The sequence below is a fragment of the Silene latifolia genome, chromosome 5, assembly GCF_048544455.1.
Source record: "Silene latifolia isolate original U9 population chromosome 5, ASM4854445v1, whole genome shotgun sequence".
NCBI lineage: Eukaryota > Viridiplantae > Streptophyta > Magnoliopsida > Caryophyllales > Caryophyllaceae > Silene > Silene latifolia.
The window spans coordinates 62,360,506-62,371,490 of NC_133530.1; the positions used below are offsets into that span (position 1 = coordinate 62,360,506).

Sequence of the window (10,985 nt, forward strand, 5' to 3'; positions counted from 1 at the left end):
AGAACTACTCCGTTCTTAGAACAAGCCAACTCGCAACCTACTCCGGTTGCCAAACAGTTGAAGATTACTCCGTCCTAAACTCTACACACACACACTAAGAATGTTATAAGGATCAAGCTTCCACTAATTTATTCTTAAAAAGAATTGAGTTGGACAACTTTACAAGATCAACAATTTATAAGTGAGAGAGTCTAGTATATTAAAGTAACAGTAGCCATGATTGTAACACTTGAAGACTTTTAAAAGCTTTGCAAAGTTAGGACTCGGTTTTTAAGCTTTGAAAAACAATTTGCAAACTTAGATTAAATCTCAGAAAAGTCTTGAAGAAATGAGAGGAAGAGGCACGCCTTTTATAGAGAGGATGAGCAAGGGAGTTGTTAGGGTTTTGAGGGTCAAAGACCATCACATGTGATGAGTCTCAACAACTTCCCAAACTTGCACCAAAGAAGGTTCTTATTCAAAAGGCAAAAGAGAGAAAGAGTGTTTGAAATTATCCATAATAGATCATGCAAATTCAGAAAACAAAGAAGGGAAAACAAATCACATGATGACAAGTTTACACAAAAATGGCAAAATGCATTTCTTGTTTTATGAAAGACCAAAGGGTCAAATTTGCACAAAGAGGAAATATTTTGAAATGATAATTATTTAAACCACTTTTTCTAGAAGGCCAAATCCTTGAAAAAATCCGAAAGTTATCTTTCAAAGTGTAAGACACGTAAATGGTTTTTGAAAGATAAGAAAGTGTTCAAGTGTTACGAATTGAGGCAACAGTCCAGGCTGCTGTTACGTGTAAAAGTAACAGTGGTCTTGACTGTTTCTATTACTATAAAATACTTTACTTTCTAACTTGTACATTGAATGATGCCTAGGACTCAATACAATTGGATGATCAATAACTCAACACTTCTTAATCCAAGCTTGATTTAACCATAAATCCTGAAAAGGTAATCTAAGATAACACACATCAAATGGGCATGTTATCATCAATCAAAGGAACCCAACACAATCCACAACACAATTATTAAAGTATAATTAATTAAAGTTTACATGTTCCCAAAATCCAAAAACCAAAGTACTGCTACTAATGTTCCACAACTAAAATGGAAAGCTAAATCTCTTGACAGCGGAAGCTAGACTCGTGTGATGACTCCCCACGACGACCCCATAGCTAGTGAACATCATCACCTGTCACAATCTGCTCATCATTCCCGAATGGATCACCACAGATTTTACAAAACAACAACGGGGTCAGTTACTGTATAATCAAAATAAGACAAGTACAAAAGGCAAACTGCTGATCATCATCCACCTCCAACTCCTGATCTCACATAGTAACTGACTACACACTAAAGGGCCCTGTCAGATTACCCATCGCAACAGATAATCCTCACCGCCAGTGGGGGGCCGCAGTCAATCCCCACCTAAGCCCCTCTCATCAACGAGCGATAACCATGTTCATTAATATGCACAACCCCTTTTGTGGCAGGTTCCACAGAGGGCGAAACTAGGGCGTGAAGCCACTCCCGCAAGTGACTTCACTCAGCCGAGGACGCACCTCGCGAACATCATCAACAACCATCAAAACAACCACACCAACTGCACACACCAACAATGATCAGCAGATAATCAATCGTACAACAATACAAACATAATCTTATAACAATTAAACAGTAAACCGAGTAGGGAAACTCTACCTTTTCGCAATCCGCTACACTGCAATCAGTCATACAAATGGCTAACGAATACCACATCGTCACCTACAACAATGATAATCAACAATCAACACACATATGATCACCAAACCCTAAACCCCCAAACTAACCCAAACTAAGGTTTACCATAACTCAAACTAATCCAATTAGAAGAACTAGAGACTTACAACAACGATAGATGCAACGCTAGATGAATTCGGAATCACAAAGGCTTGATCCTTGCTTGGAAAATGATTAAGAGAGTTGAGAGAGAGAGAGAGAGAGAGAGAGAGAGAGAGAGAGAGAGAGAGAGAGAGAGAGAGAGAGAGAGAGAGAGAGAGTCGTATTAAACTTTTAGGGATTTTAAAATGATTAAGAAACTGACGAAATATAATAAATACCTCTCAACTCTTTTAATCGAATCTCCGGAAACTACCCGTAATCGACCGATTACTTGGTCGAGTACAGGGAGTACTCGATCGAGTACGCCCAACTCGACCGAGTATCTTCATACTCGATCGAGTACCGACTCACCAAAACCCAAACTCATAACACCCAACACCTTACTCGACTGAGTAAGGCCACTTGGTCGAGTAACCCCTATACCGAAACCTGTGGTATTACATATTGTCATTAATTACATTTGTCTCATGGTAGTTGCATTATACCATGTTCTAGATAATTAGGGTTTATCACATAATATGGCTTTATGGTAATTATGTAAAGGTAAGTATGGTGACTGGTCACAAGGTTGGTTACATTGCATTATAACATGTTAAGGAGCAATTAAATGAGAAGAAATGAATTAATGAAGAAGTGAGCATGATTATATTTGTTGTGTTAATATGGTTGCATAATTGCCTTGGTTGCATTTGTTTGGCTTGATTGTGGTTTGGTTGACAATGGAGGATGTTGGATGATTCTTGGTTACGATTTTGGAGACGGAAGGCGGTTGGGAAGCCGTCTTCCGCTCAAGTTACCCTTGGAGCTTCTCACTCCAAGGGGGTGTAACACCCTGACTACTTTAAGATAAAACAAGGAATACAAAAGTAACATTTTTATTTATTAACAGTGTTTACAGAAGTACAAGAAAACAGAAAAGTTGACCAAGGCGCTACCGTCGTATTTCCTCTACAGGAAATACAAGGCTATAATCTTAACTATTAACTTATCACTTGGATGATTATACTATACAAGTCTATCTTATTACACATTATTTCTAATACAGCATCAGTTCCTTCCCACATTCTTACTCCCGTATTTCCTTAGCACTACAACCTGGAAAAAAAAAATGAAAGTAACGGATCAGCCAACCACAGACTGAGTATGACTCCAGTTCCCTACAATGGCCTTACGTTCCATTATTTTATTCTTTTTTTTTTTCTCATACGGATCTCTCAAGAATACATATTATGGAACAGAGAGAATACTTTAAACGTAAAAAGATTGACATAAATCACTTACTTCTTATATACCTCATAATCATGCCGGCCTACCATTACTGAAAAGAGACTTATTATGGAGCCAAGACTCATCCAGCTTAAGTCCACCTTTGTGTACATAGTATAAGAAATCCGGGTCTGAGACCCATCTCGGCCTTTGCCGGATAACATAATTATCGTTCATATGGGGTCATACTTCCCCCTCCCCTCATCGTTCATATGGGGTCATACTCCCCTCTCCCCTCCTTCTATATACACAGGACAGAATAATGTCGTCTCTATCCAATAATCGTATCCCAAATGTTACAAATGACCAATTGTACATTATAACCACTATATATGTAATACTCCGTATTTTAATTAATAATTAATATCTATAAGTGAGTAAATAATAAATAAGTTGTTGTCGTAAAAAGAAAAGAAGCAAAATAAAATAAAATAAGACGGACCGCGGGTTGGACCGTGAGGTAACACGGTTTGGACCGTGTGGGTGGCGAGTTGGAGGTGTTTGAGGGAAGGTAGTATTTGGTTTGGGTATTATCTATGTTCTAAGATATTTTCATTATTTTAATAATAAAAGGCACTTTCCTAGAACCTTCCAACTACATCAACCAACTAATTTAAATATCAACCCTATACCTCACAATCATAATTATTCTTCTTCAACAAAACAAATACAATTATGAGGAGAGCTTTTGTGAGACAACTTAAGACGGAGTTTTCATCTTTCTCTAATTAAATTGTGGTAAGTTATCTAATCGCTTCATATCAATTATTTACGTTTCAACCTTGACCTGTATTTTGACCGTGGTCGTTGACCACCGAGACCTTGCCGTGGGGACCGTTGACCGACAGGTTGACCACCGTCGGGTCAGCCGTGTTGTAGGGCGTGATTTGTGTCATTTTTGCGGGATTGTTTTGGGTAGTTTACATCTTAAATTCATTAATAAGATTAGTTAATAATTATACATAATTTAATTATTTGTTTAGGCGGTGAATTTGTTGAAGAAGCTTTTTGATTGTTTGATTGCTTGTGAAGATTTGCTAAAAGGTAGGTTAACTACTCAACTATACTATATTGGTAATTGACAAATTGTTAAAAGATGGATTATTGCTGTAATTGTTGTCCTGAGCACATCGTTGTAATTCTTGTCTTAAGCATACTGTGATAATTGTTGTCTCATAATCATATTGTTATTATTGTTGGTTGGTTTCCTATTATTGGTTGGAATTGTGAAAGGGAATTGGCAATGCGTTGGTCGGTCAGGCACGGGGATGTGGAAGAGCCGTGGTCCTGTACGGTTTTGGTCGGCCAGGCACGGCGGTATTCAGAGGTCGCCGTGAACCTGAGCAGTACACCGTGTGTGGTGTCAGTGTGTTGTGCGGTTGGTTGTGGCGTGTGATGTGACAGGTTGAGTCGTGTGTGACGGTCGTGATATGAGCCTTTTATCATATCATATTGTTATTGTTGTTTAGTTATCCTACTCAACCTCGTGGTTGACTGTGTATTCGTGAACACCTGTGATGAACCAAATATTGGGGAGCATATTGATTTCAGGTTAGCTTGTGAGAAGTGCTGGATGCTTTAAAGGGGGAGCTTGGGACGAGATTATCACTTGAGTCTAGAGATCACCTTAATTCATTCAGACACTAGTTATTTTATTTCCGCTGCTTTGATTTAAAACGTACTCTGTAATAATTATTTATCTCGTTGGAATTTTGTAATAAAGTCTTTTGAGGCACTTTAATTTATATAGTCTTAAAGTACTTTGGTATTGTTTGTCTTTTATATGTACTACCAGATGGTAACACCTTTATTTACTTGAGAATGTCTTGCTAAAGGCTCTTAAATAAATGGGGGTGTTACAATATATAAAAAAACATATAAGAACAGTTTATATCACATGTGAGCATTATTACAGTATTATAAAGCTACCTTCGTAAAAATGATATCCTTTAACATTATTTTATTATGACAGAGTAAATATAAAATTTACGAAGTAGGGTCCCAAAATCATACCTTATTTCTTTTAGAGAGAATTAGTTGTATCTATGAAATTTTATAAAACACTTCTCACTTTTCTTATTAGTGTATGTCTTTGAGTAAATACGAACTCGTAAATTGTTATCAAATAACAACGCAAAACTTACTATTTATAGCAAGAGGAATCTTAGTCACTAAGAAACCTACTTTGCTAAGAAATCCATGTTGAAAGGCACATAGAATAGGTAGAAAAACATGGCATGCTACTATGCCACATTACATGCCATAAGGCACGTGGCTTCTAATGCCAATCAACAGCTCCGTCTCGTTATCTCATATACCCTTCTTTTCGATATTAACTATATTTTCATGTTAGCGGCCCATATAAAAAAATATATAATTAAATAAATAGGTCATCTAGATTATTTAATATGTGTGTATGTGTGTGTGTAATTAGGATCTTGAGAGTCCAACTCCTTAGGGTAAGTCCGTCCTATCATTCTGGATCATCCGATCTCAAGAATAAACGCTTAAGATTAGATCTCGGATAGATGATTGACATGATCCTATGACTCTAATATTACGCGCTTCATTAAGGGTCGATTTGTATTTTCACAATTTGAATATAGAACCCGTTCCCAGCTAATTTATGTCATTCTTTCCATCAATTCTTTTTCTCTCTTCCTACTTTCTCTCGCCATTTTTTTCCTCAAATCTTTATTGTTTCACTCTTCCAAATTCATCATCTCAGGTGATTGTATAACAACAAAAACTAATCTACCGGAGTATTGTCTTCGTCATTCAACAGGTATTGTTTCTCTCTCATCTAATTTGCTCTATATTTTTCTCGTTCAAGCACATCTGAGTTCTCCAATTAGACTCACAAACTCTTCTTTCAATGACAAATATTTCTGCTATGAATCGTTGTGGTTAGTTTTCTAATGATTTTCCTTGGTAATCTCTTTGTTTAATTTCAATTTTTCGCTTCAATCACGCCTAAATATTAAAACCCTAACTTTAGCGATTTGCAGTTCGTGACCTTCGTGTGCGATTTTCTCAATCAAATTTGTTTTTCAAAGGCAATTTTACTTCATTACAAAGTATTTGATGTTATTCTCCATTCTAGTTGATTATGAATTGATGTATGCTTAATCTGCTTATATTCCTTAATCAACATCTGTCTCTCTATTTGCTCTGAATGAAGGACATAATTTTATTGCGTGTTCATTTGAACAAATATTTATTGCTCGTTTCATATCCTAGAATTTAGGTTGATATTTCTTTAATGTGTGTGATTCAGCTATTTAATCTCCCGATGAAGATTTATTTGCTCAAAATTTAGGTAATTTTGATATTTTAGTGCAATTCTGATATCAAGTTAAATTGATGAGATTGATTTACAGTTTATTGCAATTAGTTCAATATTTACTTATTGTGTTTCTAATTAACATCTTCCATCATTCATGATCAAAATTTATTGAAATTATAATTCAATAAGATTGCGTCATTATTTGCTGCATTTCTGTACAGAGTAAGTGTGGCCAGTTAGAATGCTCTACTACTTGCTGGCTTTTGATTTTAATTGGTATTGGAGTTTCTAAGCAAGTTAGTTGTTAATCTATCTACTTTAAAGATTCCCTCAGGTTTCTAACTTAAGCTTTCAGTAGTTTAGTCGGTTCTTTATTGCTTCACCATGTCCAGTTTAATAAGTTTCTACGGTCATTGTTGTGTAAATATATGTGTAACTCTAATAGTATTACTGTGTTATTGTAATGGTGCAGACTGCAGCTGTGTTATTATAATGGATAATTATGTTACTGTAATGATATAAGTGTGTTATCATAATGGTATAATCGTGTTATTATAATGGATAATGTTTTTACTATAATGTTATAAGTGTGTTTCATAATTGTATAACTGTTACTCTAACGCTACAGGTGTGTTATTGTAATGGTATAGTTATGTTTTTATATGGGAGAATTGTGTTATTTAATGCTGGAGGTGTGTTATTATAATAGTATACTTACTAGTTTAGATCCCGCGCAATGAATGCGCGGTATTTATAGACTTTTTATTTTTGTATTACTTAATCATGCTAAAATAACACTTCATTAATTTTTCATATTTCACGTTATTATATTTTGAGGAAAAAATTGAACTGTAAAATTATTTAAGAAAACTAAGTAAAATTGAACTGTTAAATAATAGTGATATCTTATTAATTGTTCATTTTTCTTGTTATTATATTTTGTTTTGAGCAAAAAATAAATTAAAACTGAAAATTAATCCAAGGTGATTGAGTAATGTGCTGAAATACATTTTTTTAAAGTATTTTTTATACCATAACGCTAATGATTCCAATTTATAAATTTTCTCAACTTTTTTTTATAAAAGTAATCAAAACCAGTTATAGTTTTGTTTATACATAGTATGAATAGTATGAGTCAAGTCATTATCAAATAACAATATCAATAAAAATTTTAATAGTTTATAGTCTTATATTATTTATACTTTAATTAAAATATAATAGTTTAGTGTTTAGTGAAAATTATATAATTTGATGAAAAAATTAATTTTAAGGAAAAGAATTATATAATTAAATACATTATAATTATTAATTTCCTTATTTAGTGAATACAATTAAATTATCAATAAATTCCTTATTTAAAAATATGCTTTTTGGAGGGAAAAATTTGTGAGTTCACCTATTCATTTAGTAAATGGGGGATATTATAGTAACTCTAGAAGTGTGTTATTAATATAATGATATAAGTGTGTTATCCTGTCAATTTAATTCATGGTTTTGATGGTAACAAATTTATTAATTTCTTTACATTTCATTGCAATTTCAAAACTTTCATGTTACCTTGATGGACAGAGTTGTGGCAGAGGAGAAGATAGTCAGGACCTAGTGTCAAAAAGTTTATCGATGGATGTTACCCCAATGGTATTATCGTGTTATTCTAATGGTTTAACTCTGTTACAATAATTGCATACTAGTGTAAATTACTGGTATAACTAATAACTAGTCCTATGTTACAATGATCGTACAATGTTACTTTTTGGGGTTGATGTCCTCATATGCATATCTTTGCCTTTCTTACCATATATAATATAAGTGTGTTATACAGCGGTGAACTTGTGTTACAATGATGGTATCTATAACAGTATAATTGTGGTGGGAGAATAATAGTGATAATTTATAACCATGTTTGAATGATGGTATGAGTTCTGACTGTGTTACTGTGATGTTCAAAGTGTGTGATTGTAACAGTGTTGGTGTGTTATAATGGATAATAGTGTAATTTTGTGACCATAATGGTTTAACCATGTTACAATAATGGTTAAACTTTATTTTAATAATGGTTTACTCGTGTTACAATGATGATTTAACTATGTTATACTAATGGTTTAGTATGTTACTATAATCATTGTATGCTTACAATTTTTAAGTCATAGTTTTCTTCTATTTTACTCTAGCTTGCATGATACCCACCATATAAATCTTGTGTGAGAGTAGAGTAATGGTTAATTATACTTGAGCATTTGCATTGTTTTGGCCAAGTTCATATTATTGCTGCATTTAATATAACACTAGTGTTATATGCATCAATTGAGGCAGTTTAACGTCTATTAGCTCAAAAGGTAGAGCATTGTGCCATTGTACAAGATGTGGGTTCAAATCCCACATAGACGACTAAGTGTGATTAAGTTAATGTCTAAAGAATTTGAGGCACTCTTGTACCATGACATACATCTATTAAACATTGGCTAGGAGCATTAGTTAATAGGTCGGACGCGTAATTCCGGAATAGTTTCTGAATAGTAGATACATTTTTAGGGGTGTTTTTCTACTCAAGTGTGTTCTTATGCTCATATAATTGTGTTATTCTAATGAATTATTCCATCATACAAGTACGCTTAAAACAAACCAAATATGCTCTTTGATTCCCAGTTTGTTATTTCAAAGATTTTTTTTAATCAAATATGAAGACCACAACAAAATTATGTTACATATATTGTCAATATATAGGCATGTAAGAATTGAACCTACATCCTTTGTGCAATTGCACAAATGCTCTACCAATTTGATCTAATGAGGTAGTTTAGTAGAAATTCAATAATCCACCAACATACTTGAATTGATGAAATGACCACAATATAAGTTTAGACTCACCAATTCAGCAATACAAGTGTATTACAGTGACTTGTTTGTTATGTTATTCTACAGAGTATGTCGTCTTATTCCAATGCGAAAAAAACTAGTTCTATAGATGGAACACAAAACTAGTTTCGTCCGTATGAGATATGTTATATGTATTTGTGGTCTGACTTGATTTAATGACAAATAAACTAACCACCACAAATATGGACACAATCTGTAACAAACTTACAAAACAGGTAACAAGGCAAAAAAAAAAAAGAGTTAGGAATTGATAAATCAAACAAAATGATGACAATCAGAGGAATGGATCAAATTTATTAGCTTAAAGAATGGACATATTCTCAACATCATCATACATAACAAAAGTAAACAAAGAAAAAACAACCATGTAGGTATACAATAGGTCTTGATATAGACGGGTGGGGCGTATTGACGGGTAAAGACCTCTAATAAAATGGATAGGGGAGACAAGGTGGTTCACCCCCCATGTGCTTCCCACTTTATGACAAATGAGTATTTTGTGAGGAGAAATGGTATCTGTCAATACGTATAGACGGATAGTGTCCGTCTATAATGAGAATTTGTGGTAGGTATAACAAAAGCATGAAATTTCGTACCTAACTAAAACAAATTTGGCAATGCACACGTTCAGTAGCAACCGTAACTAGTGTAACAACAGTTATTCAATACAGATCTACATGTTATTCAATATTGTAACATTAGTTGTACCATATAACACCACAAAATAGTCAGAGGAGTAGCCCGAGTTATATCAATTCAATTTTCAAACCATAGAATTTCAACTTTTCACACTCGAAAGATTAACAATTTCATTAATAGCGTTGCATATTACTAAAAAGATTTATATACATAATATAATCGCGTTCTAAAAATAAGTATATAAAAACTTAGAACATATTTAGTGCAAGAACTACTAAATCTAACTGACTGAAATAAAATTTATGAATTCAATTGTAGGTCATACCTCTTTAATTGAAAAATAGATAATATCCCATCATTTGCTACAAGATTTTTGCACTTTTGAAGCGAGGTTGTCGAATTCTCGTTGAATCTTCACAAAATTAAGAGAGGAGTAAAAGGAAGAGGTTGAATAAAAGGATTAATGTGAGTTATCGATTAGATTTAGGAGAAATAATGTAGTATTTCTCAAATTACTGATAGAATTTTTAGATTTCTAGGGTTTTTTTAATGATTTGAGGGAGGTAAAAAGAGATCAATGTGTGGGAGGAGAGAGAAAAAAATGAATAACAGAAGAGATGAATCGAGGATTGCTGTGTGATATTAGTGGACTGACAAGGCGCAATCTGGGGCCTTTAAAGCTATTAGATCCGACGGTCTGAAATGATAGGGCGGACTCATTTAAAACCCTGGACTCACTGGATCCTTGCTGTATATATATATATATATATATAATCAGGATCTCGTGCGAACTAAATTAGGGTGCGAACTTACGAACTCTCTTATAGCCATTAGATCAAATCAGATAAAGGGCTCATATTAAACCCTTTAAAAGACATTACCTCTCCTTTCCCGTAAAACCCAACTCCAACTCCAGTACTCTCCAACCCTTAAACTTTCTCTTGCTTATCCATACTCATCGTCATGTCGCCGGAGCTCCGGCATCAAACTCGTCGGTGCTCTACCGCAACTCCACTGTCATCGGCGGATCACCCATTCTT

The 10,985-nt window shown here is 34.0% G+C and overlaps 2 long non-coding RNA genes across 2 annotated transcripts; one reads left to right on the forward strand and one right to left on the reverse strand.

Moving 5' to 3' along the window:
* Positions 1-913: 913 nt before the first annotated feature.
* LOC141657466 (uncharacterized) lies at positions 914-10,604 on the reverse strand. Its single transcript, XR_012548764.1, has 3 exons — positions 10,271-10,604; positions 1,698-1,760; positions 914-1,599 (listed from the first exon to the last, which is right to left on the reverse strand). It is a non-coding gene; the product is annotated as an uncharacterized LOC141657466 (long non-coding RNA).
* On the forward strand, positions 2,979-7,438 carry LOC141657467 (uncharacterized). The gene is made up of 2 exons (XR_012548765.1): positions 2,979-3,881; positions 4,127-7,438. It is a non-coding gene; the product is annotated as an uncharacterized LOC141657467 (long non-coding RNA).
* Positions 10,605-10,985: the final 381 nt, after the last annotated feature.